Here is a 26,840-nt window from a genome sequence, read left to right on the forward strand (position 1 = left end):
AAGTGGGATCTAATTAAACTAAAGAGCTTCTGCACAGCAAAAGAAACTCATCAGAGTGAACAGGCACCTACAGAATGGGAGAAAATTTTTGCAATCTATCCATCTGACAAANCACAGAGACAAATTTTAGCCCAACATGACCGTCTCCTTGTTCTGTCCTTACTCCTTTGCTTCCTCTGTTCCTTTCCACAATAATTCAAAAGCTAGAATTGCTAATTATGTTTTCCCCCCTCTTGGCTTGAATCTTAGTTATTTGGAGGAGATCATATTTCAAGGTCTTGCATTTTTCATCATCAACATCCTGGCATGTCCCTACAATGTGTTTAAATAAGCACCAGGCTTCTTGAGGGTTATTGCCTTTTAAAATGCTATCTCCTTTTTATCCCTGATGTCATCACAATGTCAGAGTTAGCTTTCCTAAAATGAAATACCTACAATATTAACAATAAAATAATAGCATTTATGCTGTAATAAGTAGTAGTAATTCGACAGCATCATTTAAGCACTTAATAAAATAGGGCAGTCACTATATAAATGACAACAATTTATGTGAGCATTTTGTATTCACATTTAATAGCTAGTACTAAATGCATAAAACTGAGCATCTATATAAGACAAATTTTATTTTTCTAGTATAACCAGTATGATGTAGATAAATCTCCATTTCTAAAAATGAACATCATAAAGCTTTATTGTATTTCATCTGGTAATAAAGGTCAAAGTAGAACAATAGAGGTAATATATTTCTTATATACTCTTGAAACCTACCCAATAGTCCTATAAATAGTTTTTTTTTTTTTTTTTAATAAACATAGATATTGACCCTTCTGGTCTTAAAGCTTGAAACTTATATTTGTTTTATCTGAGTTCCTTCCTCAGGAAACAACCTTCAGGCCTCCCCAAAAAAGTATCAACAAACTGAAACTCACCAGATCACCACATCCAGTGAGATGCCAGACCCCTCATTCATTATGATTGCTTCCTTGCCCCTCCCTAGTTCCTGTTTTCTTACATATTGTTACATTTCTTCCCTGCTACATAAACACTAATTTTAGTCAGTGAGTTGGATTTGAGATTGTCAGCTCTTTCCTCAGTTACAGCACCAGATTAATATCTTCTTCTTTGACAACAGTTGTTGTTTCAGTGATTGGCTTTTTGTATGACCAGCAGCAGAATCTAAACTGAACCCCTGATGTTCCTGTGACAGATTTTGGTTACCTGACCAGGAACACATCGCTTGTGTCTTTGCTGCCTTGAGCCTAGAGTCTCAGAAGGCCTCCTAAGCAGTTGCCCACCCAATTTTCACTGGAGGTGTTTTGGTTTCTTTCTGGCCCCACAGCAGCTACCCCCAACTACATTGCTGATTGTCTAGTCAGAACAGCATTTGACATTTGACATCTGCATCCGGATAGGTGAGAGTTAGGTCCTTTGTGGGCCTGGACAGCAGAATCCCCTCCTCTCAGTTTGAGAATTTTGACAGTGTATTTCTCTCCCTTGAGCCACAGTGCCCAGCCAATGTTCTTAGATTTAAATATCAGACATCTATCAGATTCCCTTCACCCTACTACAAACATTGTATGCTTTTCGATAGACACAAGATTTTGTTTTCATTCAGGTTGGACTCAACAAGTATTATTTATCAGTTCACTGCATTTATCCATTTACCCAACAGAGGAAGTATATAAGATACAAATGAATAAAGTGTAATAATTCTTATACTCACTGTTTGCCCTTATATCATGTATGTGCTCAACTGTACACCATGTTTGTATTCCCAAAACCTAACTGGAAGGGAAAACTCAGAAAAATAGAATAAAAAGTATTATATATCTCCTACATCTTCATTTTAGAATATTCTAGGGGTACAGATCAGTATAAATAAGATACTTTGGTAAGTGCCCACCACATCATCTATTTGTCATCCTTAGACCCAGATTATACCACTCTGTTAAGAAAGAAAACTTGCTACTATACCTCCTACCCAGTAACATATATATCATATATCATATATATATATATATATATATATAAAACATATTTGCTACTGGTTAGGAGTGACAAAAAATCATAATAATGTAGTACAATTTAGGTATAAATTCACTTAGTATTTTTAAATTTTATGTGTATTCATATTTATATGAATCATCATTTAAAATCACGTCTATTGATCCTGATGGCATTAAAGGCATAAGAGGTACTGAGGATATTAATTTAATTTTGTTTACAGCTATGCACAGATATTTTTAGTTCACTCAGATTTAATCCAGTACTCTATTATTTGATTAACTGTACAGCTAACAAATCTTTCAGGGCTCCCACTGTTTCAACAACGAGAGTGGAAAAATATTTTTTCATTTATGTTGATATGCAACTATTTGTAGTCTAAATTAATATCCTAGCAATTGATGGTGAAATTAAATTTATTTCTGTCAGATATGGTAATTTGATGACAGTGGATAAGCATGGGAGTAAGAGAAAGTTTTGAGGAAGAGAGGACAGTTTTTGTTTACTTAATGATTATTCAAAAGATGTTAAGTAAACATTCCATAGAATGCTACAGATAGTGGAATACAACATTGAAACAATTTAATAATGCAGTCAATGAATCCAGTTTTTAAAAATGGGATCCGTTTTCTAAACCTGAGCATACTGACACTTCATGAAACGTTTTATCATGCATCCTAAACCAAACCAACTCTTTCCCTTGACTGTCTTACAGTGCATAGGGTATCTCTACATTCTAGGAAAGGAATTATCCATTTTTTATATGCCACTTATAAAATCATACTTAATGTATGATTAGGCATAAATTTACTTGTATTTTTAAATCTTGTAAAATGTTAATGAAAAGTGTTCTTGAAAAATATTTCTGAGAATATTTTCCAAAAAATGAATAAATTGTAATACATAAGGGACAATATCTTTCTAGTGAATTGATTATCAGAGTGTAATGTGGCATGTTCTGATTATGTTACATAATATTCTGATTAGCAGAAAATTTTTAAATGAGTGAATTTAGCAAAATGTTTACAGGTCAAGAAAACTGTTTTAGACTATGTTTTCTGACCCAAATGTAAGAAAGAACCCAATAAAGAGGCAGCCAGATAATGCTGTTGCTTGTAAACTTAAACAGAAACTTGCATGTAATTTATGGTTCAAAGAAAAATAAAAATAGAAGTTATACTTTATTTAGAACTTAATGACAGTGAAAAATTACACATAAAAAGGAAGACTGTTGAACACAGCAAAAGCTGGAATTATATAGGAAATATAAATATAAACACAAAATAAGTGTAAATTATAATGAAGTAAAAATGTATCAAAGAGAAAAAAGAAAGTAGTACAGTAAAAAATAAAGGTGATTCTTTAAAAACCATAGTTAAATAGACAAATTTCCAGCCAGATTATTTACCAGTNAAAAAGTAGTTCCTTTCTAACTTCCCCTGCAGCCTTGTCTTGTGGAGCTTGTATTTTACTTTATGAGAAATGCCAAGGAGATGTCATTTAAGCTGAAACCTCCAGCAGAATTAGCCAGAATATTTAGGAAAAAGATGTTTCCAGAAAAAGAAAGAGCTAGTATAAATGTCCTTAGGCAAGAAGGAGCTCACAATGATCGAGGAACAACAACAAAAAAGATTATTTCACTCAAGAAAAGTGAATTGGGAGTACTATATAAATGATGAGATCTGAATATGATTCATGGGGCAGGTCACACTAGGGTGTTTGGGTATGGTCTAAATGGGTGGCATGAGTTGTTTTAAGGAGAGGAGTCACATGATTTGACAAGTTTTTAAGAGATCCCTTTGATTACTCTGGGGAGAATAGAACATAACGTAGCAGAAATGAAAGCAAAGGGAGATAGTAGGAAATAATTGCGCATTTACAAGCAAGAAATGATGTTGGCTTGGACTCTGGTTATAGCAACAAATTAAAAAAAGGAAATACTGAGAAGAGTTGATTGGATTCGCTGACATTCTCAACATAAATGGAAATCAATATTTTTTTTCTAATAAATATAATATGCATCAATATTTTAAAATATTTAATTATTTTACCATTCTGTGGGGCACAAGTAGACTTCAGGAAACATGCCAGTACAGAACTATATAAATGTGATCACTGGTAGAGATAGGAATTAATAGGCATTTGAATGTCTCCGTCAACCTGGAATACCACAAAAAAAGCTCTTTGCATTGTTATCATACCCCATAGTTTTCTGCCATTTTCAGTTACTTAATATTATGTTTTGCCTCAATAGGTTATAGTGCTTTCTCTTGTTGTATTATATTTGCAGCAATCGTTAGTGAAGTTTTAAACTTCAATATCACATCTGGGCCTTCTGTGTCCAGAGACTTCCGCTGGCAGCGGCAGCCCATGAGCTACAGGAGGAGCTTTATGACTTCCCGGCCGGGTGCAGCAAGGGCCAGACTCCTCGCGAGCAGGCGCTGCACGCCAACCGCCTGGCCTCTGGCGGGCACGATGGCACCATCACGCAGAGCTCCTCAATGGCCCGCGCCAGCTGCAGCCCCAGCCACGCACTCGCCTCACCTGAGCCTGGGTGGAACAATCCAAAGTTTTAATCAAAGAAGGTGGTGTTCAAGTTGCTGCTCACGATAGTTGATACCCCAGGATTTGGAGATGCAGTGGATAATAGTAATTGCTGGCAGCCTGTTATCGATTACACTGACAGTAAATTTGAGGACTACCTAAATGCAGAGTCGCGAGTGAACAGACATCGGATGCCCGATAACGGGATGCAGTGTTGTTTATGCTTCATTGCTCCTTCGGGACATGGACCATTACATAACTGAAGACTCCCACCTTCAGGCAGGATTGGATAGTACGTGTTTGTTAACTACTTGGCATTGCCTTTTGTTGAGACTTAAACCATTGGATATTGAGTTTATGAAGCATTTGCATGAAAAAGTGAGTATCATCCCACTTACTGCCAAAGCAGGCAGACTCACACCAGAGGAATGCCAACGAAAACAGGTAATGAAAGAAATCTAAGAACATGAAATTAAAATATATGAATTTCCAGAAACAGATGATGAAGAAGAAAATAAACTTGTTAAAAAAGATAAAGGACTATTTACCTCTTGCTGTGGTAGGTAGTAATATTATCATTGAAGTTAATGGCAAAAGGGTCAGAGGAAGGCAGTATCCTTAGGATATTTTTGTGCTGTGATTTAGCTCCAGCGGCGCCATGAGCAAATGAAAAAGAATTTGGAAGCACAGCACAAAGAATCAGAGGAAAAACGTCGTCAGTTTGAGGATGAGAAAGCAAACAGGGAAGCTCAACAACGCATTTTAGAACAACAGAACTCTTCGAGAACCTTGGAAAAGAACCAGAAGAAAGGGAAGACCTTTTAAACTCTCCATTGACCACCAGTTATATATTAGTTGCTAATATGCCAGCTTGGACGTCAGTGTTTGTTGGATCCATTTGACCAGTTTGCACCAGTTTTATCCATAATGATGGATTTAACAGCATGATAAACATTATTTTTGTTGTTGTTGTTCTTGATGGAGATTAAGATGCCTTGAATTGTGTAGGGTGTTGTGTACTCAGAAACTAACAGCTCTAAGTACCTTTCCTACATTTTCTTTTTCTTTTTTTGTTAAACAGGTATCCTCAGTTTAATGCAAGAGGATATTTTACCGTTGTACAATCATGTTCTGGTGGTTTGATAGCTTACAGGAGATTCCAAAATAAAAGGACCCTGGAAGGTTTTCATTGAGGATAAACTGCCATGATATGATGCAAACGGCGCTTCTCTATGATGATTATAATACAACGGTACCATTCAATGCAGCATATACAATAATGTAATTTAGTCTAATACAGTTGACCCTATTTTTGACACTTCCATTGTTTAAAAATACACATGGAAAAAAAACCCTATATGCTTACAGTGCACCTAGAGCTTTTTTATAACAACTTCTTTTTGTTTGTTTGTTTTGGATTCTTTAAATATATATTATTCTCATTTAGTGCCCTCTTTGACCAGAATCTCATTACTGCTTCATTTTTGTAATAACATTTAATTTAGATATTTTCCATATATTGACCTTGCTAAAATAGAATATAGCATCTTTCATATGGTAGGAACCAACAAGGAAACTTTGCTTTAACTCCCTTTTTACACTTTATGGTAAGTAGCAGGGGGAAAATGCATTTATAGATCATTTCTAGGCAAAACTGTGACGCTAATAACCAACCTGTTTCTACCTATGTGCGGTCTCTTTATTTTACTAGAAATGGGAATCATGGCCTCTTGAAGAGAAAAAAGTCACCATTCTGCATTTAGCTGTATTCATATATTTCCTTTCTGTATTTTTTGTTTGTATTGTAAAAAATTCACATAATAAACCATGTTGTGATGTAAAAAAAAAAAAGAATCTGACATAAATATAATTTGCTAAAGTAAGGGTGTTAGGTGAGAGGGAAGTCGTATTGGTCTAAGAAAAGTCTTAGAGAAATATTTTGAAAAGAGATAGAAGGGTTGGATTGGAGTGGGTGGGTAGGGAATCACACTAAGGAGATGGATCATTCACAATTTCTTTAGACATGGTGAGGCAGCCACAGGAGTCTGAACTTGTTGAAACCCTAGTCTGAAGCCAGTAAAAGTGCTCAATAAGGTCATACGTTGATCTTCTCTGCCTAAAGCAGTTATTCACACCCTGCCTTTGGGAGAGGAAACATCTACAAAACTTTGTTCTCTTTGTTAGCAGATGGATGACATGAATTTTGGAAAACGTTTGAGAGACAGAATGAGATTTAGCTGAAGCAAGTGATTGACTTGTGCTAGGTTGAAAATGTACTTTTTCAACAGGCAGGTTGAAAATGTGCTTCAGCATTTAGGATACCAGATGTAAACATCCATGCACAGAATTAGAAAGGTTCAACTTTCATGGTTGCTATGGTTTGTATGTTCCCTCCAAAACTCATGTTGAAACTTAATCCAAAATATGACAATATTGAGAATGAGCTTTTTAAGGAGGGGATTGGATCATGAAAGTTCTTCCCTCATGAGTGGATTAATCCATTCGTAAGTGAGTGTATTAATGGGTTATCTTGGGAGGGGAACTGTTGGATTTATAAGAAGGGGAGGATAGACCTGAGCTAGCACGTTAGCATACTCAGCCCTCTTGCCATATGATACCCTGTGCTACCTTGGGACTCTTCTGAGAATCCCCACAAGCAAGAAGGCTCTCAAAAGATATGCCCCGTTGACCTTGGATTTCCAAGCCTGCTTAGCCATAGAAAATAAATTCAGTTCTTTGTAAATTACTCAGTTTTAGGTATATTGCTATAAGCAACAGAAAATGGACTAAGACAATGGTCTTATCCGGAACTTTGTAAACTAGAATTGGCTGTTTAGCTTCAGTATGTATTTTTCATAGAGTCAAAAGAATTTTGTTTTGAATTGCACAATGAAGGAGCGTCATAAGCTTTTCAGCATGTAGAAGCTCTAAATATCAGTCTGGCATTGTGATAAAGCAGAGAATATAAATCAAGTCCAATTTGTGCCCCATGACTATTCTTTCTGGTTACATTTCAGAAAAATAAGAATGGATGCGTAACTCAAGGAGAAGCATGAGGCTTTTCCTCAAAATTTTGGTTTAGAAAATGAGGTATTCTAGTATGTTAATTATAGGCATTTCAACTGAGAAGTCTAATAGCATTGGACCAGAATAGTCATAGCAGTCCAAAGTCATGGATAAACTTAAGTTAAAGGGAACAAATAGTAAGAGCCTTCCAAATTAATCTGTATCAGAGAAGATGATAAACAGATGAATGGGAACTAGAAACCATGCAGACTTGGAACTAGATATAAAACAAACAGCTATCTAATGATTTCCTGTTTACTCTGAGCCCAGGATATTCTTGTATCCTTTCAGTTAAACCTCTGTTTTACTAAGAAAATTTAAGTAAGATTCTGTCTCTTGCAAGAAAATAACATCTAAGACATTTTCGTATTTAATACTGCTTTAATTTTGTTTACAACAGTGGTCCCCGACCTCTTTGGAACCAGGGCTTCATTTTGTGGAAGACAATATTTCCATGGACAGGGTCGTGGGGAAGGTTTTGGGATGAAACTGTTCCACTACTCAGATCATCAAGCATTAGATTCTCATAAGGAGCATGCAACCTAGATCACTTGCATGAGCAGTTCACAGTAGAGCTGGTGCTTCTATGAGAATCAAATGCTGCCAATGATCTGACAGGAGGCAGAGCTCAGGATTAATGCTCACTCATCCACCTCTGCCATTCTGCTATGTGGCCCAGTTCCTAACAGGCCCGGTACTAGTTTGTGGCCCGGAGGTTGTGACCCCTGTTTTACACTGTAACATTTCCACACGTCTCTCATGGTCTGTCTTTCAGATCCACTGCTTGTCTCAACTCAAGTCAGGCTACCTGAAAATTAGATTTTTTTTAAAATTGAAATTTGAATATCTTTATGTTGAATACAGAGTCTCCACTTTTACACAGTCCCTACTGTCTTATATCATACCTCTCTAGCTGGGAAGATATCAACTTTACATTAACTTTTCCTGTTTCAGGGCTATTATTTTATCTTCAATTATCAAAATCTATCTACTTTTTTTTAAAACTTAGACACATAAACTAAAATTTTATTAATGTGAGGTACATAGTATCTTTTTTTAACTTTCTTTTATTTCACATAATTTTTTTTCTTATACTTTACATTCTAGGGTACATGTGCACAACGTGCAGGTTTGTTACATAGGTATACATGTGCCATGTTGGTGTGCTGCGCCCATTAACTCGTCATTTATATTAGGTATATCTCCTAATGCTATCCCTCACCCTACAACAGACCTCGGTGTGTGATGTTCCCCTTCCTGGGTCCAAGTGTTCTCATTGTTCAATTCCCACCTATGAGTGAGAACATGTGGTGTTTGGTTTTCTGTTCTTGCGATAGTTTGCTGAGAATGATGGTTTCCAGCTGCATCCATGTTCCTACAAAGGACATGAACTCATCCTTTTTTATGGCTGCATAGTATTCCATGGTGTATATGTGCCATATTTTCTTAATCCAGTCTGTCACTGATGGACATTTGGGTTGATTCCAAGTCTTTGCTATTGTGAATAGTGCTGCAATAAACATACGTGTGCATGTGTCTTTATAGCAACATGATTTGTAATCCTTTGGGTATATACCCAGTAATGGGATGACTGGGTCAAATGGAATTTCTACTTCTAGATCCTCGAGGAATCGTCACACTGTCTTCCACAATGGTTGAACTAGTTCACAGTCCCAAAAACAGTGTAAAAGTGTTCTTATTTCTCCACATCCTCTCCATCACCTGTTGTTTCCTGACTTTTTAATGATCGCCATTCTAACTGGTATGAGATGGTATCTCATTGTGGTTTGATTTGCATTTCTCTGATGGCTAGTGATGATGAGCATTTTTTCATGTGGCTGTTGCCTGCATAAATGTCTTCTTTTGAGAAGTGTATTGTTCATATCCTTTGCCCACTTTTTGATGGGGTTGTTACTTATTTCTTGTAAATGTGTTTGAGTTCTTTGTAGGTTCTGGATATTAGCCCTTTGTCAGATGAGTAGATTGCAAAAATTTTCTCCCATTCTGTAGGTTGTCTGTTCACTCTGATGGTAGTTTCTTTTGCTGTGCAGAAGCTCTTTAGTTTAATTAGATCCCATGCGTCAATTTTGGCTTTTGTTGCCATTGCTTTTGGGGTTTTAGACATGAAGTCCTTGCCCATGCCTATGTCCTGAATGGTATTGCCTAGGTTTTCTTCTAGGGTTTTTATGGTTTTAGGTTTAACATTTAAGTCTCTAATCCATCTTGAATTAATTTTTGTATAAGGTGTAAGGAAGGGATCCAGTTTCAGCTTTCTACTTATGGCTAGCCAGTTTTCCCAGCACTATTTATTAAATAGGGAATCCTTTCCCCATTTCCTGTTTTTGTCAGGTTTGTCAAATATCAGATGGTTGTAGATGTGTGGTATTATTTCTGAGGGCTCTGTTCTGTTCCATTGGTCTATATCTGTGTTTTGGTACCAGTACCATGCTGTTTTGGTTACTGTAGCCTTGTAGTATAGTTTGAAGTCAGGTAGCATGATACCTCCAGCTTTGTTCTTTTGGCTTAGGATTGTCTTGGCAATGTGGGATCTTCTTTGGTTCCATATGAACTTTAAAGTAGTTTTTTCCAATTCTGTGAAGAAAGTCATTGTTAGCTTAATGGGGATGGCATTGAATCTATAAATTACCTTGGGCAATATGGCCATTTTCACGATATTGATGCTTCCTATCCATGAGCTTGGAATGTTCTTCCATTTGTTTGTGTCTTCTTTTATTTCATTGAGCAGTGGTTTATAGTTCCCCTTGAAGAGGTCCTTTACATCCCTTGTAAGTTGGATTCCTAGGTATTTTATTCTCTTTGAAGCTATTGTGAATGGGAGTTCACTCGTGATTTGGCTCTCTGTCTGTTATTGGTATATAAGAATGCTTGTGATTTTTGCATATTGATTTTGTATCCTGAGACTTTGTGGAAGTTGCTTATCAGCTTAAGGAGATTTTGGGCTGAGACAATGGGGTTTTCTAAATATATAATCACATCATCTGCAAATAGGGACAATTTGACTTCCTTTTTTCCTAATTGGACACCCTTTATTTCTTTCTCCTGCCTGATTGCCCTGGCCAGAACTTCCAGCACTATGTTGAATAAGAGTGGTGAGAGAGGGCATTCCTGTCTTGTGCCACTTTTCAGAGTGAATGCCTCCAGTTTTTGCCCCATTGGTATTACATTGGCTGTGTGTTTGTCATAAACAGCGCTTATTATTTTGTGATACATTCCATCAATACTGAATTTATTGAGAGTTTTTAGCATGAAAGGCTGTCAAATTTTGTCAAAGGTCTTTTCTGCATCTATTCAGATAATCATGTGGTTTTTGTCTTTGGTTCTATTTATATGTTGGATTACGTTTACTGATTTGCATATATTGAACCAGCCTTGCATCTCACAGATGAAGCCCACTTGATCATGGTGGATAAGCTTTTTGATGTGCTGCTGGATTTGATTTGCCAGTATTTTATTGAGGATTTTTGCATCGATGTTCATCAGGGGTATTGGTCTAAAATTCTCTTTTTTTGTTGTGTCTCTGCCAGGCTTTGATATCAGGATAATGTTGGCCTCATAAAATGAGTTAGGGAGGATTCCCTCTTTTTCTGTTGATTGGAATAGTTTCAGAAGGAATGGTACCATCTTCTCCTTGTACCTCCGGTAGAATTTGGCTGTGAATCCGTCTGCTCCTGGACTTTTTTTGGTTGGTAGGCTATTAATTATTGCCTCAATTTCAGAGCCTGCTATTGGTCTTCAGGGATTCAACTTCTTCCTGGTTTAGTCTTGGGAGAGCATATGTGTCCAGGAATTTATCCATTTCTTCTAGGTTTTCAAGTTTATTTGCATATAGGTGTTTATAGTATTCTCTGATGGTAGTTTGTGTTTCTGTGGGGTCAGTGGTGATATCCCCTTTATCATTTTCTATTGCATCTATTTGATTCTTCTCTCTTTCCTTCTTTATTAGTCTTGCTAGTGGTCTGTCAATTTTGTTGATCTTTTCAAAAATCCAGCTCCTGGATTCATTCATTTTTTGAAGAGTTTTTGTGTCTCTATCTCCTTCAGTTCTGCTCTGATCTTAGTTATTTCCTGCCTTCTGCTAGCTTTTGAATGTGTTTGCTCTTCCTTCTCTAGTTCTTTTAATTGTGATGTTAGGGTGTCAATTTTAGATCTTTCCTGCTTTCTCTTGTGGGAATTTAGTGCTATAAATTTCCCTCTACACACTGCTTTAAATGTGTCCCAGAGACTCTGGTATGTTGTATCTTTGTTCTCACCGGTTTCAACAAACATCTTTATTTCTGCCTTCATTTGTTGTGTACCCAGTAGTCATTTAGGAGCAGGTTGTTCAGTTTCCATGTAGTTGAGCAGTTTTGATTGAGTTTCTTAATCCTGAGTTCTAGTTTGATTGCACTGTGGTCTGAGAGACAGTTTGTTATAATTTCTGTTGTTTTACATTTACTGAGAGCTGCTTTACTTCCAACTATGTGATCAAATTTGGAATAAGTGCAATGTGGTGCTGAGAAGAATGTATATTCTGTGGATTTGGGGTGGAGAGTTCTGTAGACATCTATTAGGTCTGCTTTGTGCAGAGGTGAGTTGAATTCCTAGATACCGTTGTTAACTTTCTGTCTCATTAATCTGTCTAATGTTGACAGTGGGGTGTTAAAGTCTCCCATTATTATTGTGTGGGAGTCTAAATCGCTTTGTAAGTCTCTATGGACTTGCTTTATGAATCTGGGTGCTCCTGTATTGGGTGCATATATATTTAGGATAGTTAGCTCTTGTTGAATTGATTGCTTTACCATTATGTAATGGCCTTCTTTGTCTCTTTTGATCTTTGTTGGTTTAAAGTCTGTTTTATCAGAGACTAGGATTGCAATCCCTGCCTTTTTTTGTTTTCCAATTGCTTGGTAGATCTTTCTCCATCCCTTTATTTTGAGCCTATATGTGTCTCTGCACGTGAGATGGGTCTCCTGAATACAGCAAACTGATGGATCTTGAGTCTTTATCCAATTTGCCAGTCTGTGTTTTTTAATTGGAGCATTTAGCCCCTTTAAATTTAAGGTTAATATTGTTATGTGTGAACTTGATCCTGTCATTATGATGTTAGCTGGTTATTTCGCTCGTTAGTTGATGCAGTTTCTTCCTAGCATTGATGGTCTTTACATTGTGGCATGTTTTTGCAGTGGCTGGTATCAGTTGTTCCTTTCCATGTTTAGTGCTTCCTTCAGGATCTCTTGTAGGGCAGGCCTGGTGGTGACAAAATCTCTCAGCATTTTTTTGTCTGTAAAGGATTTTATTTCTTCTTCACTTATGAAACTTAGTTTGGTTGGATATGAAATTCTGGGTTGAAAATTCTTTTCTTTAAGAATGTTGAATATTGGCCCCCACTCTCTTCTGTCTTTTCTGCTGAGAGATCCGCTGTTAGTCTGATAGGCTTCCCTTTGTGGGTAACCCGAGCTTTCTCTCTGGCTGCCCTTAACATTTTTTCCTTCATTTCAACTTTGGTGAATCTGACAATTATGTGTCTTGGAGTTGCTCCTCTCAAGGAGTATCTTTGTGGCATTCTCTGTACTTCCTGAATTTGAATGTTGGCTTGCCTTACTAGATTGGGGAAGTTCTCCCGGGCAATATCCTGCAGAGTGTTTTCCAACATGGTTCTATTCTCCCTGTCACTTTCAGGTACACCAATCAAACATAGATTTGATCTTTTCACATAGTCCCATATTTCTTGGAGGCTTTGTTCATTTCTTTTTACTCTTTTTTCTCTAAACTTCTCTTCTCACTTCATTTCATTCATTTGATCTTCAATCACTGATATCCTTTCTTCCAGTTGATTGAGTCCGTTCCTGAAGCTTGTGCATTTGTTACGTAGATCTCGTGCCATGGTTTTCAACTCTATCAGGTCATTTAAGTACTTCTCTACATTGGCTATTGTAGTTAGCCATTCATCAAATCTTTTTTTAAGGTTTTTTGCTTCTTTGATCTGGGTTCGAACTTCCTCCTTTAGCTCAGTGAGGTTTGATCATCTGAAGCCTTCTTCTCTCAACTCGTCAAAGTCATTCTCCATCCAGTTTTGTTCCGTTGCTGGCAAGGAGCTGCGTTCCTTTGGAGGGGGAGATGTGCTCTGATTTTGAAAATTTTCAACTTTTCTGCTCTGTTTTCTCCCCATCTTTGTGGTTTGATCTACCTTTGGTCTTTGATGATGGTACTGTACAGATAGGATTTTGGTGTGGATGTCCTCTCTGTTTGTTAGTTTTCCTTCTAACAGTCTCAGCTGCAGGTCTGTTGGAGTTTGCTGGAGGTCCACTCCAGAACCTGTTTGCCTGGGCATCAGCAGTGGAGGCTGCAGAAGAGTGAATATTGCTGAACAGCAAATGTTGCTGCCTGATAGATCCTCTGGAAGCTTCGTCTCAAAGGAGTACCTGGCCATGTGAGGTGTGAGGTGTCAGTCTGCCCCTAGTTGGGGGTATCTCCCAGTTAGGCTACTCGGGTTCAGGGACCCACTTGAACAGGCAGTCTGTCCATTCTCAGATCTCAAACTCCATGCTGGGAGATCCACTACTCTCTTCAAAGCTGTCAGACAAGGACATTTAAATCTGCAGAGGTTTCTGCTGCCCTTTGTTTGGCTATGCCCTGCCCCCAGAGGTGGAGTTTACATTGGCAGGCAGGCCTTCTTGAGCTGCAATGGGCTCCACCCAGTTTGAGCTTCCCAGCTGCTCTGTTTACCTACTCAAGCCTCAGCAATGGTGGGCACCCCTCCCCAAGCCTCACTGCCACCTTGCAGTTAGATCTCAGACTGCTGTGCTAGCAATGAGGGAGGTTCCGTGGAATGGGACCCTCCAAGCCAGGCACAGGATGTAATCTCCTGGTGTGCCATTTGCTAAGACCCTTGGTAAAGTGCAGTATTAGGGTGGGAGTGACCTGATTTTCCAGGTGTTGTGTGTTATGGTTTCCCTTGGCTAGGAAAGGGAATTCCCTTTCCCCTTGCACTTCCTGGGTGAGGCGATGCCTTGCCCTGCTTTGGCTCTTGCTCAGTGGGCTGCACCCACTGTCCTGCACCCACTGTCCAACATGCCCCAGTGATATGAACCCAGTACCTCAGTTGGAAATGCAGAAATCACCCGTCTTCTGTGTCGCTCATGCTGGGAGCTGGAGGCTGGAGCTGTTCCTATTCGGCCATCTTGGAACTGTGCCAAAATCTATCTACTTTTAGATACTTTAACTTGAAAACACATAGCAAACAATTAAAGATTATTTAAAATAGCAGTTTTCCATGAGTATAAAAAATAAACAATAAAAGCAATATTTGTTGAGTATTTAAAAGTGCCAGGTGCTGTGCAATGTGCTTTGCTTAAGTAAATGTTTGACAAAATAAAAGGTCTTTTAAGAGTTCCATGCTTTAACATTAATAACCATATATAAAGATAAGGTTAGATTTTCTATCAAATTAGCATATGGAAGCTTCACCACATGACCCAGATTACACTGGGTCTCATAACATGCCTGGGCCTTCTCATTATTGTGATTAACCGTGAGCATGATGTATTTTGCCTGGACTATATTGCAAAGAAAGGACAGGTTCCAAATGCAGCTGCCCAACAAATATCTGTCGAAAGAAAAAATGATTCCTTATTTTAGACCTCTACTCTGTCTCATCAACATTAAATGTCACACAAGTCTTCCAAGCTTATTTATCTGATTGTCCAGCCTGAGGTAAAATAGAAGCAGCTAATAGAGACATGGCAGAAAGGCAATGTTAGAAATAGGCTCAGCAACAGAAAAGAAAGCAAGTCATAAAAGTGAATTAGAATACAAAGTCAAAGAACACATCGACATGTAATGGGATTTTCTGTTTGTGTTTTTGAAAATTTAATTGAAGAAAGTAAAGTTACCCTGGCTTATAATAAAGTTAGATACTATAACAAAAGACAAGTCAGTGGCCTTTATATGCAATGTGTTTTGGTTTACTAGTCAGATAAAATATTTTATGAATGAACAAAATTTAAAAATCTACAAAAGGAACATATAGAGAAACCTAGAGCTTAGCAGCATAGTTCTCTGAAATATTAATAAGTTAAGACATATATACCAAAGAGAAACATTTCAGAAGTTTCACTCCAAGGGCCATTATATCTCTGGAAATTCTTAAAGGAATCATTAAATTTTCAAGCACAGAAATTAGTTAATTTAATTGATTTTTATATATGCTTTTTATCCCTTGTGTTAGTTCTGATTGTCCTTAACCTACACACCAAATATGCTATAATTAAAAAGAGAAAGCTCATAATATTTTAATTCCCCAACATAAAAACCGTACTTATTAAGTACCTATGAAAGTCTACTTTGTTACACTTACCACATAATTTTTAAACTAAATAGGTAACTTATCACAAAATCAAGATTCAAAATCTAACATTGGTGGAAAATGCAAAGTATGAGTTTAATAAGATATTAACCAAAATGCACACCTTTGTCTCTTCCATAGCTACCTCATCTCTGGTTTGCACTAGACTTGGGTTGCCACTTGATCCACTTGATCCGTAGAGAACTGTTACTAAAAACAGACCGGAGACTAATTATGTCAAAACTCACAAAGCCCTGATTTAAATCATGAGAAATCTGAATAAAGCCTCCCTTGTCACTCCTGAGGAGGGAAGCCCTAAAAAGGAATTTTGTTGTAACTGTAAAAATGTATACTCTTTACCAGTAGTTATAAAAACTAATAATCTTCATTTGGAGCAAGGTCTCCAGTTTTTCTCCAGGATAGTGAATGAACAAGGCTACATATATCCTGCAGAGTTGCTAGACACACAAAGCAAAGGATATAGGAATTGCACTAATAAACAACAATGGGACAAATCATTAAACATCAAGTAGAACATTCAGCCAAGATGATGAACAAATTATCTGTAAGCTAAGATTAATTTATTACTGAAGACAAAATTAATAAATTTAGTGTGATGAAGTGTACAGTGTTTATAAAGTCTATAGTAATGTATAGCAATATCCTAGGCTATTAAATGTTGTAAGTATTAGTAGTTGCAGTATTGGTAGTATTAGCCTCTTTTCAAATTTTAATCATAAGGCCTACATATATATAATGATAACATGATAAACAGGAATCAGTTTTTACATTGGTTTTGATGGTTCACACTCTCAACTCATGCTATCTTGTTAGCAAAATTGCCTCTATTGTCCAGTGAGGCCTGATTTTAGTCTGGCATACAATTAAATCTAATATGTGGAGGCACCTTAACTGTTTGATTAGATTTTGGGGGGAAAGGGTTTCTGTAGACATGAGCCACTGCTTGAATATGCAATATACTAATCCAATAAATCACCTTGATACATTTAGTTGTTTTATTATTATAATTCTCTGTAACAGGTTTATCAGTCAAATCTATTGGTTATACTTATTGGTGTAAATGAAGAAATACTTTTTTTTGTTCCCTCCCATCGCTACCTTGAAACATGCTCATTGGAATCTCTTTTTCCCATCACTTGACAATAACTCCAGCCAATCTCCTGCTATCTAGTAATTTCCAAACAAAGTTACAACAAAATTGAAATTCAATAAATCTATCTTTGGTAAATTTGACTTACTTTCAGGTTTTAAAAAGGTCTAGTTGCATGTAAATTAAAATACAATTTTGCAATCAAATTAAAACATTTTCCCTATCTGTTCCTCACCCCCAGTTCAGAACTGATATGTAACAGGAAGACCAGTGGTTGTTTATCCAGATCTCCCTCTTTTGTTTATGGGTCCCTTAGGATTGTCATGGGGAAAACAAGAATTGTAGCAGGAAGAATTAAAAGAAAAGAGACAAGCTTTTTTTTTTTTTTTTTTTTAAATAACAATCTGGTCTTTATTTTTACTAAGAGGCAGGCACCAAAATGCTGCTTCTGTCAGGGAGTGAATCTTTAAGTTCTTTGTAACTATGTGCTACCTATTTGTTAACTTGAGTAATTTGTTTTCCTGCTGACTTCTTGCAAACACTTGCCAGTGGGTACCTGAAGCCTCTTACATATTTTGTGGCATGCACTTTGCCTATATTTAGCATATTCACTCATCTAAGGTGGGAAGAAGAATCTGGCATCTTTTCTCTTTCCCCATCTTGCCATTAAAAACTGCCTCAACAAGCATGTAGCCTTCAGAATTTTGAAAGCAAGAAGCAGGTAACAACTGGCCATGTTTAGCTTCATCTTGAAACTCTTGAGGATACCTATCAAACTTTCCCAAAACTGTCTCATGTATGGTTCCATTGCAGGACGGGTGCAATGCTGAGTGCCAGCAGGAGAGGGATATCCCATTCTTTCCTTCTTGAAATTGCCCCCAGTCTTTTTGAGCTCTCTTCCTATTTGGAAGGAGAACTAAAGCAACTTTATTTCTCCTCACAAAAGAGAAAATAATTAAAAGCTCTCTCACTTAGGCAACTAGTTCACTTTCTATATGATAATTCTTGGAATGTCTAGTCCCCTCTTTACATAAGAGCGCAGGTAATTGAGGTCAGTGAAGGTTTTAGAGTCACAGAACTGGTCTGGCTACTTTTTATTAAAACCTGCAAAGACTTAACTATTCTTCTATAATTTAGGATACTCATCATTTAATAGGGAATAAACAAAAATTTGAGACATAACGAAATTCTGTATCCATTACACACACACACACACACACACACACACACATATATATATATAATGGTTTAGGGCTGGGTGCGGTGGCTCACGCCTGTAATCCCGGCACTTTGGGAGGCCCAAGGCGGGCAGAGCACAAGGTCAGGAGATCAAGACCATCCTGGCTAACATGGTCAAACTCCATCTCTACTAAAAATACAAAAAATTAGCCGGGTGTGGTGGCGGTTGCCTGTAATCCCAGCTACTCGGGAGGCTGAGATTGGAGAGTGGCATGAATCCGGTTGGCAGAGCTTGCAGTAAGCCGAGAGATCATCACTACACTCCAGCCTGGGCGACAGAGCAAGACTCCATCTCCAAAAAAGAAAAGAAAAGAGAAAAAATGGTTTAGAAGAGGTGTTAATATCAATTTAAAAATGGGAATTTTAAAGTTGGGAATAATACATAACATAAATATATATAAGGATTCAGCAGGGGGCTAAATAAACTTGAAGTTTAAGAAAGATAAGAACCCAAATATGCATAAATCTGGGGACAAAATTTAATATTGCTGCTAATAAAAAAGGAAAGGGCATCATATTGGGAGGCTTCATTAATAAAAGTAACAAATTGTGAGAACAAATGGTCTTCTTGTAGTTTATCTGGTGAAACATTTTAATGAGCCATAGCTGTCTGTCCCATTACTGAAAGAGTTTTCTTATGTGTGCTCTGGTAGATTTTCATATGGCTACACTGAAAGATATTCCCAAATGTCTGACTAATAATTCTACTTATAGGCAACTGTTCTGAGGGTTTAAAGTAAGGAGGATGACGTTCATTTGGAAGCAGTGGGGGAAAAGTGCTAATGCTGGGCTTTGAATTTTATGGATGCTGTGGCTGTTCTTTATTTTTCAATTAAATAAATGTTTTTTTGTTTTTTTGTTTTTTTTTGAGACGGAGTCTCGCTCTGTCGCCCAGGCTGGAGTGCAGTGGCACAATCTCGGCTCACTGCAAGCTCCGCCTCCCGGGTTCACGCCATTCTCCTGCCTCAGCCTCCCGAGTAGCTGGGACTACAGGCGCCCACCACCGCGCCCGGCTAATTTTTTCTATTTTTTAGTAGAGACGGGATTTCACCATGGTCTCGATCTCCTGACCTTGTGATCCGCCCGCCTCGGCCTCCCAAAGTGCTGGGATTACAGGCGTGAGCCACCGCGCCCGGCTAAATAAATGTTTTAAATGCCATGTTTTGCAGCTATTGTAGCTATTGCTATGGTTAAACTGCCCTCATCTTTTTGCCTAGCAAAAAACCCATTAGGATCTCCACTGAGATTGATTCTAGGTTTTTAATAAAATTAATAACTTTGCTACCAGTTTCTCAAAAATGAGTAGATATGACTTTTCAATGCAAATGCCAGTTTTTGATAGTGAGATTATTCTGTCTGTAGTGACTATTTGAATCTTTATGGGCAACTGGACATTGAGAGAGTTAGTACATGAACCACGAACAGATTTATCCTTAGATTATCTAATACATGTTTTCCACACTGCACCATAAAACCTGATCTATTTTTAAAGTCTTGGTTGTTCTGAAAAATGAAATGAAATTATATTAAATGGCATTTTGACTGGGGAGAAAAAAAAACTTCATATGATTTAAGAGAATTAAACCACATGAAGTTTTTTTCACGTGGCAATTGACTGTCTACTGTTTATTCAAAGCTTACAGATTAGCAGCCAAATGTAGCAGAAAGTTGGTTGATTTTTCATTCACAACAAAAACGATGCTGCGCTTAATGAACGGAGGCTTGTTATCCCAGTAATAAGTGAAAGGAACTTGGAAGCCCTTATGTTTAATGCTTATGCAAATAAGCTATTTGCAGGTGGCTTTTGGGCACGAGGTAAAATATTTTCAAAACTGGGTCAAGTTTTTTAATCCTCAAAAATTACCAGCTAGAGGAAAACCTCCTGAAGACTTTATTATGCTATTTCCCAAGTAAATGAAATGAAAAATCACTTATCATTTAATAAATTACACATGAAAATTCTTTTCCTTATGATTTCATCAATAAATAAATTCTAGAGGATTCTAGATATATTTATTTGGCATCTATTTTTTAATGTGTTATCAAATTTTGTGGATATTCTTTAATCTAGAGAATCAAATTCTTAAAATGGCATTGAACATTTAATTTAAAATGCCCTCCTGAACCATACATGTTTATCAAAAAATTATTTTATATAGGTTATTCATTAAAAACAATTTTCTACATATGTAAACATTTACGATAACTGCTCATTATTTTGGTCCATATTTATTTATCTACCTATTTATTAAACAATACAAATATTACACTTTGTAAAAATAAAGGCCTAGTCTAATATTACTCTATGTCAGAAATAAAATAATTCAGAGAAGTCTATATTAAAAGACAAAATAATACAAAACACAAAATGATGAGAATCACAAAACCATTGCCAAATTTCCAGCTATGACATTTACTCTCCATGTGGCCTTAGGTATCTTACTCTCTTATTTTAACCTTTCTTTGATTACTGTAAAAATAATTTGTTACCAAGAAGCCCTCTCGCTTTAGTAGCTGTGAGTATAAAATTAAGAACATAATTCACAAAAAGTGTTCTAGTCTTCCTGGAAACATTTTAAAATATCAGTTAATCATTGAACAATACACAATCGCCTGAGCATTTGCTTAGAGAGGGTTGCGTTCTTATCTCTGTTCACTTCTGTCCTTTCTGAGACTCATAGGTATGAGAGCTAGAAAAAATATTAATGTGTAGTAATTCAAATTTTCTCATTCATGAATCACGTCAGCAGTGCAAAGAATACTTTGTAATTTTAAAAAGGTGTTTTTATTAATATGCTTCTACTATTCTACCCCAATCAACAGCAAATTTGCCTAAATCATGAGACTACTGGAACTGTTAATTTTTAGAAATGAAAGACATAAGAACTACTATTAAATCCGACAAATCCTTTACCTACAATGAGAATGTCCATGAGTCAGCTCTTCTGACCCTCTGGCCAGTGTTCTGGAGTTACTGATGGGCAACTTTCTTTTTTTTTTTTTTTTTTAAATTTATTTATTATTATTATACTTTAAGTTGTAGGGTACATGTGCATACGTGCAGGTTTGTTACATATGTACTTGTGCCATGTTGGTGTGCTGCACCCATCAACTTGTCATTTACATCAGGTATAACTCCCAATGCAATCCCTCCCCCCTCCCCCCTCCCCATGATAGGCCCCGGTGTGTGATGTTCCCCTTCCTGAGTCCAAGTGATCTCATTTTTCAGTTCCCACCTATGAGTGAGAACATACGGTGTTTGGTTTTCTGTTCTTGTGATAGTTTGCTAAGAATGATGGTTTCCAGCTGCATCCATGTCCCTACAAAGGACACAAACTCATCCTTTTTTATGGCTGCATAGTATTCCATGGTGTATATGTGCCACATTTTCTTAATCCAATCTGTCACTGATGGACATTTGGGTTGATTCCAAGTCTTTGCTATTGTGAATAGTGCTGCAATAAACATACGTGTGCATGTGTCTTTATAGCAGCATAATTTATAATCCTTTGGGTATATCCCCAGTAATGGGATGGCTGGGTCATAAGGTAAATCTAGTTCTAGATCCTTGAGGAATCGCCATACTGTTTTCCATCATGGTTGAACTAGTTTACAATCCCACCAACAGTGTAAAAGTGTTCCTATTTCTCCACATCCTCTCCAGCACCTGTTGTTTCCTGACTTTTTAATGATCGCCATTCTAACTGGTGTGAGATGGTATCTCATTGTGGTTTTGATTTGCATTTCTCTGATGGCCAGTGATGATGAGCATTTTTTCATGTGTCTGTTGGCTGTATGAATGTCTTCTTTTGAGAAATGTCTGTTCATATCCTTTGCCCACTTTTTGATGGGGATTGCAAAAATTTTCTCCCATTCTGTAGGTTGCCTGTTCACTCTGATGGTATTGAATTCTAGCTTGGTATGTGAGAGCAGCCATGGGTGAACCAGTGGAGCGAGATTTAAGCCTTGACATTGCCATTAACGATTCACCACCTGTTGCGAGTTCAGTAAGTTATTCACACAACAAATTGTGGCCACAGAATTCAGTGAGATAAACTAAGTTAGAAAGATTGGGGGACAATAAATGTTTGCTAAATCAGAATTGTTAATGATAGAAATCTGTATCTTAACGAAGTTGAGAAATCTTGTCTCTCAACAGTATTTATTGACTTCCCAGGATATGTCTTAGTGAGGAAACATAGCTTCTGGCATTTATTATTAGAGTGATAAGGAATAATAAACCACAGTGATTGAGAGACAGTGAAAGGCGGGGGACCTGGAGATACAATAACAGAAGCAGATTAATTGACTAATAAACTTGAGATAAGAGAGCACAGAGGAGGTTCAAAGAGATGGAACCATATATTCCTATCTGCTCCTACCATCAAGGGAATTAATAGCATATTTTATGATGAATCCCTGATAAATATTAGTCTATAATTGAGAATCTGTTAAAATGACTATTTCTTAGGGTACAGAAAAATATTAAAACAAAACAAGTAAAGAAAAGTTGCCACAGGATAGAATATTATATTTTCCCACATGTCTGCTTCAAGGCTGAATCCTAATGGTCGTATATGTAGGTAAATTATTCTTTTTACAGCAACTTCTGGGAGGTGGTACGTGGTGGAGTATAAAAGTCAAGGGGTGTAGTGAGGGTAAAGTGTAAGTACTTTGCTCTTGAGCCTTGACTATATTGGACTTGGGATCTTGGAAATCTTGGGGATAAACAGTGTATTAAATGCATAAATTAATAAAGTGTTGATTATACAACAGGTAGAACTACAAGTCACTTTTGGAGGGATAGTCTCCTGTTTTTTTTTTTTTTTTTTTTTTTAAAAAGGCCTTAAAGGCTTTATATAAAGCCTTTTTTATTATAACAAATAAATACATATTTTGTTTTTTTTAAATGAAACAATCTGCACTCATACAACTCCACTCTGAAGAGAGGCAATTATTTACATAATTATAGGAATTTCTGCATAATTATGTAAATAATTGCCTTTCTTCAGAGTGGAGTTGTATATATGCAGATTGTTTCATTTTAAGAAAAGAAATATTTATTTATGTGATTAACTGAAGTTCTGGGCGCTTAAAAATGATTAAAATACACAGATCTACTATCTGTCTTCATGAAGTTTAAACATCTTATAAGAAATTCAAGTAATAAAGACTATACCATTTATTATTTAACTGTAACTGTAGTGGGTAGTAAGAAGAGAAAGCCCAGTGCGTTGGCTTTCTGTAGTAAAAAACCCAACTTGTGGTTAGGAAACACCATTATTTATCATATTTAAATTAATCAAGTTGTATCCAGTAACAGGTTTCCTGTTATCCACTCATGTCTTCCAACTTCTGAAGTAGTGTTTAAATTACAAGGGAGAAACCCAGACACCACACTTTCTAGGCTCTCAGGACACTAGAGCTCCAGGTGAAATTATGCTAAATGAGGGCATGAGTGTAAGATGTGGATGGCATAGTGAAGAGGTTTGGAGCGTTTTTCTGGTGACCTCCTGTTTAGGTTTGACAAGCATCTAAAATCATTGTTAGCAACTTTCCCATAATTATTGCATTTTCGGCCTTTATGAAAATAGCAGCATTCTTTTCCTTTCTTTGCCTGTGCACACCATCTAGTCATGAGATAAGTCTCCTTCTTAGTCCCTATATTAAACACGTGACATATATAGATTGGGATCTTTTTCTGACCTCTTCCTGTCTGATACATTCTTCAACTCTAAGATGAGTTCATATTCATCTTCTGAAGCTCTTGGGAAATGGGAATTTCTTTTCATATTAGATATTGGTAGAGACCCATCATTTAATGAACATCTACCTGCCAGGAAATGTACAAGTCACTTAGATACATTATTCATGTAACTCACACAAATGTATCAACAACACGACAAAATGTCTGTATGAAATAATAATTACTATATCCCTTATATGGGAACAGATCCAGAGAGGAAGATACACTAGCACGTGTAAATAGAGGATCCAAGAATTAAATATTCTTCTGTCAGACTGACTACAAGCTCTTTCTTTTTCATAAAATGCTATCTTCTCTCCTGCTTCTAATTTTCTTATCAAAAATTGTCATCTATTGTTATTGGGTCTATGGATGGGTAGTGACTCCTTGGTTTCTATTTTGTTCTAGTGGATTACTGTCTTCTTCATTTTTGTTCCAGTGTTTATTGAGAGTCCTAATTAATTAACCTGGTTGCTCTGACTTCCATCAGCTCACCATTGTCTCTTCTCCCAGCCCATAATTTCTGTAACAGAGCTCTAGGCTATGCTAAAATTCTGCTATATGCTGCCAGCCTCTCTAGACCCAAGTGCCTCTTGTCGGCCAAGTTTACATGCACGTGTTTAAAATCTTCTTATTGGATCTATATACAAAGTCTTCACATGTCTTCCTCCTTAAATAGTATTGTGAGAAGAAATAAAATCATCGTTCTTTTTAAAACTAATTCAGGATGTCTAGGTAATACAACAACAAGAAGTCGGGGGAATATCTACGTGGTATTTCTGTCCCTCATTATCATTCTCATTCATTATAAAATTGGTATCTGAAAAAAATCTTGCTGTAAAAACAAAAACAAATGTATAGAGTATAAAGAAAAAGTTTGCTTCACATCATAAACATTACCCATCCCATTGCTGAAGGGAAGATTGTACACTACACGATTCCAGGGAACAGCACTCACATAGACTATAGTGTGCATGGCACATGCAGGAGACCCCATAGTACTTCCCACTTTGTCCTCTTTGTAGGCATGCTCACGGATGATCCATGCTCCCTGACCTGGAGTAGCCAAATAAAGAGTAGCATCAATTTATTATCATTCTTTCCAGACCATTTTCTAGGTATTCCCATCATATGTTCCTTCAAATAGAAGGATTTTATTCTGTACGTCGCATCTCACTTACACATTTTTTTTTCTGAAATCTGAAATCTGAGTATTTTAATTTTATACAGTTTCAACTGTGAGAAGTACCTGACAGACTGACCTAATTGACCTAACTCTCTCTAAGCTAAAACACTCATAAACTAGCACAGAAGCTTGTCATATCATTACACGTTTATCCATTTCTCTAAATTACTTATCTCTTGTTTCCTGAAACATCTATTAATCTTGCAGTTATTTGAGATGACTGTGAGCTTACTATTTGCCAGTGATGGCATGAGCACCTTGGTTTAGTCTAGTGCCTGGCATTTATTTTCCTAAACTCTGGCAGCAAGTTTAGGTCTAAGCATATTTTTTATCAGAACAATCATCCATCTTTAACTACATGTGAGGAAAGCACTTTCTTATATTGTATTACACATTTTTATACGGCCACAGAAATCTTTACTTAATCTGACAAAATTAAGATAGATTTCTTTCTCCTAAGGTCAAGGAAAGAATCATTCTGTACTGTTTCCATGGAGCTGTTTCTCCTTTTCTCAATTGCCAATTGTCTACGGTGTGTCCTGGGTTCCATTTTTCATATGTCATGAGGATTCTCACCCCAGCATTCTGCTCCTTTGAGTCAAAGCCCTTGACTTTTCACTTCTCAATTGTTTTGTTTGTAGTTTTTTTGCTTTTCTTTATTTTTCTTACTCCATAAATGCTATGAAAGTGTATGTAAAAATTTACCCATCTTTTATTTTATATTTATCACACTTTATTCATACATCAAACCATACAGGAAANAAGAAACACGGACTTTCCCCTTGGTTCCCTAAAACTCCCCCTCTCTTACTCTCTAGCTGCAAAAACACCTCTCTGCTTTGTCTTTTTTTTTTTTTTTTGAGATGGTGTCTCTCTCTGTTGCCCAGGCTGGAGCACGGTGGCACGATCTCTGCTCACTGCAAGCTCTGCCTCCCGGGTTCACGCCATTCTCCTGCCTCAGCCTCCCGAGTAGCTGGGACTACAGGTACCCACCACCACCCCCAGCTAATTTTTTGTATTTTTAGTAGAGATGAGGTTCCCCGTGTTAGCCAGGATGGTCTCGATCTCCTGACCTCATGATCCGACTGCCTTGGCCTCCCAAATTGCTGGGATTACAGGTGTGAGCCACCACGCCCGGCCCCCTCTGCTTTGTCTTATTGTTAAGACATATCTGAGAGATCTTGCGGCGTTCTCACCTTGGCAAAATGGAATAAACTTTTATCTATCCCCAAGCATTGGTGTGTCAGTGTTTGGTTTCAAGTGAGCATCCGGTACATGAGCCCGAATTTGGACCTCTACAACATCTTCACCTACTTACTATTTGTGTGTGTGTGGTGAGAATACTTAAAATCTACTCTATTGCCAATGTTCAAATACAAATGTATTGTTATTCACTGTAGTCACCATGATGTGCAATCAATTTTTCGAATTTACTCCTCCTGGCTAACTGGAATTTTGTGTCTTTTGACCAACATTTCTGCAATTTCCCCATGCCCTAGCTTCTGATGACTACTAATTAACTCTGTTTCTATGAGTTTTACTTATCTAAACTCTACATATAAGTGAGACTATGTCATACTTGTTTTTAAGTGCCTGGCTT

General features: G+C 37.0%; 1 pseudogene; it reads left to right on the top strand.

Moving 5' to 3' along the window:
- Positions 1-2,462: 2,462 nt before the first annotated feature.
- LOC112631031 lies at positions 2,463-5,170 on the top strand (annotated as a pseudogene).
- Positions 5,171-26,840: the final 21,670 nt, after the last annotated feature.

Source organism: Theropithecus gelada, chromosome 9, assembly GCF_003255815.1.
Source record: "Theropithecus gelada isolate Dixy chromosome 9, Tgel_1.0, whole genome shotgun sequence".
In the NCBI taxonomy this organism is placed as follows: Eukaryota; Metazoa; Chordata; class Mammalia; order Primates; family Cercopithecidae; genus Theropithecus; species Theropithecus gelada.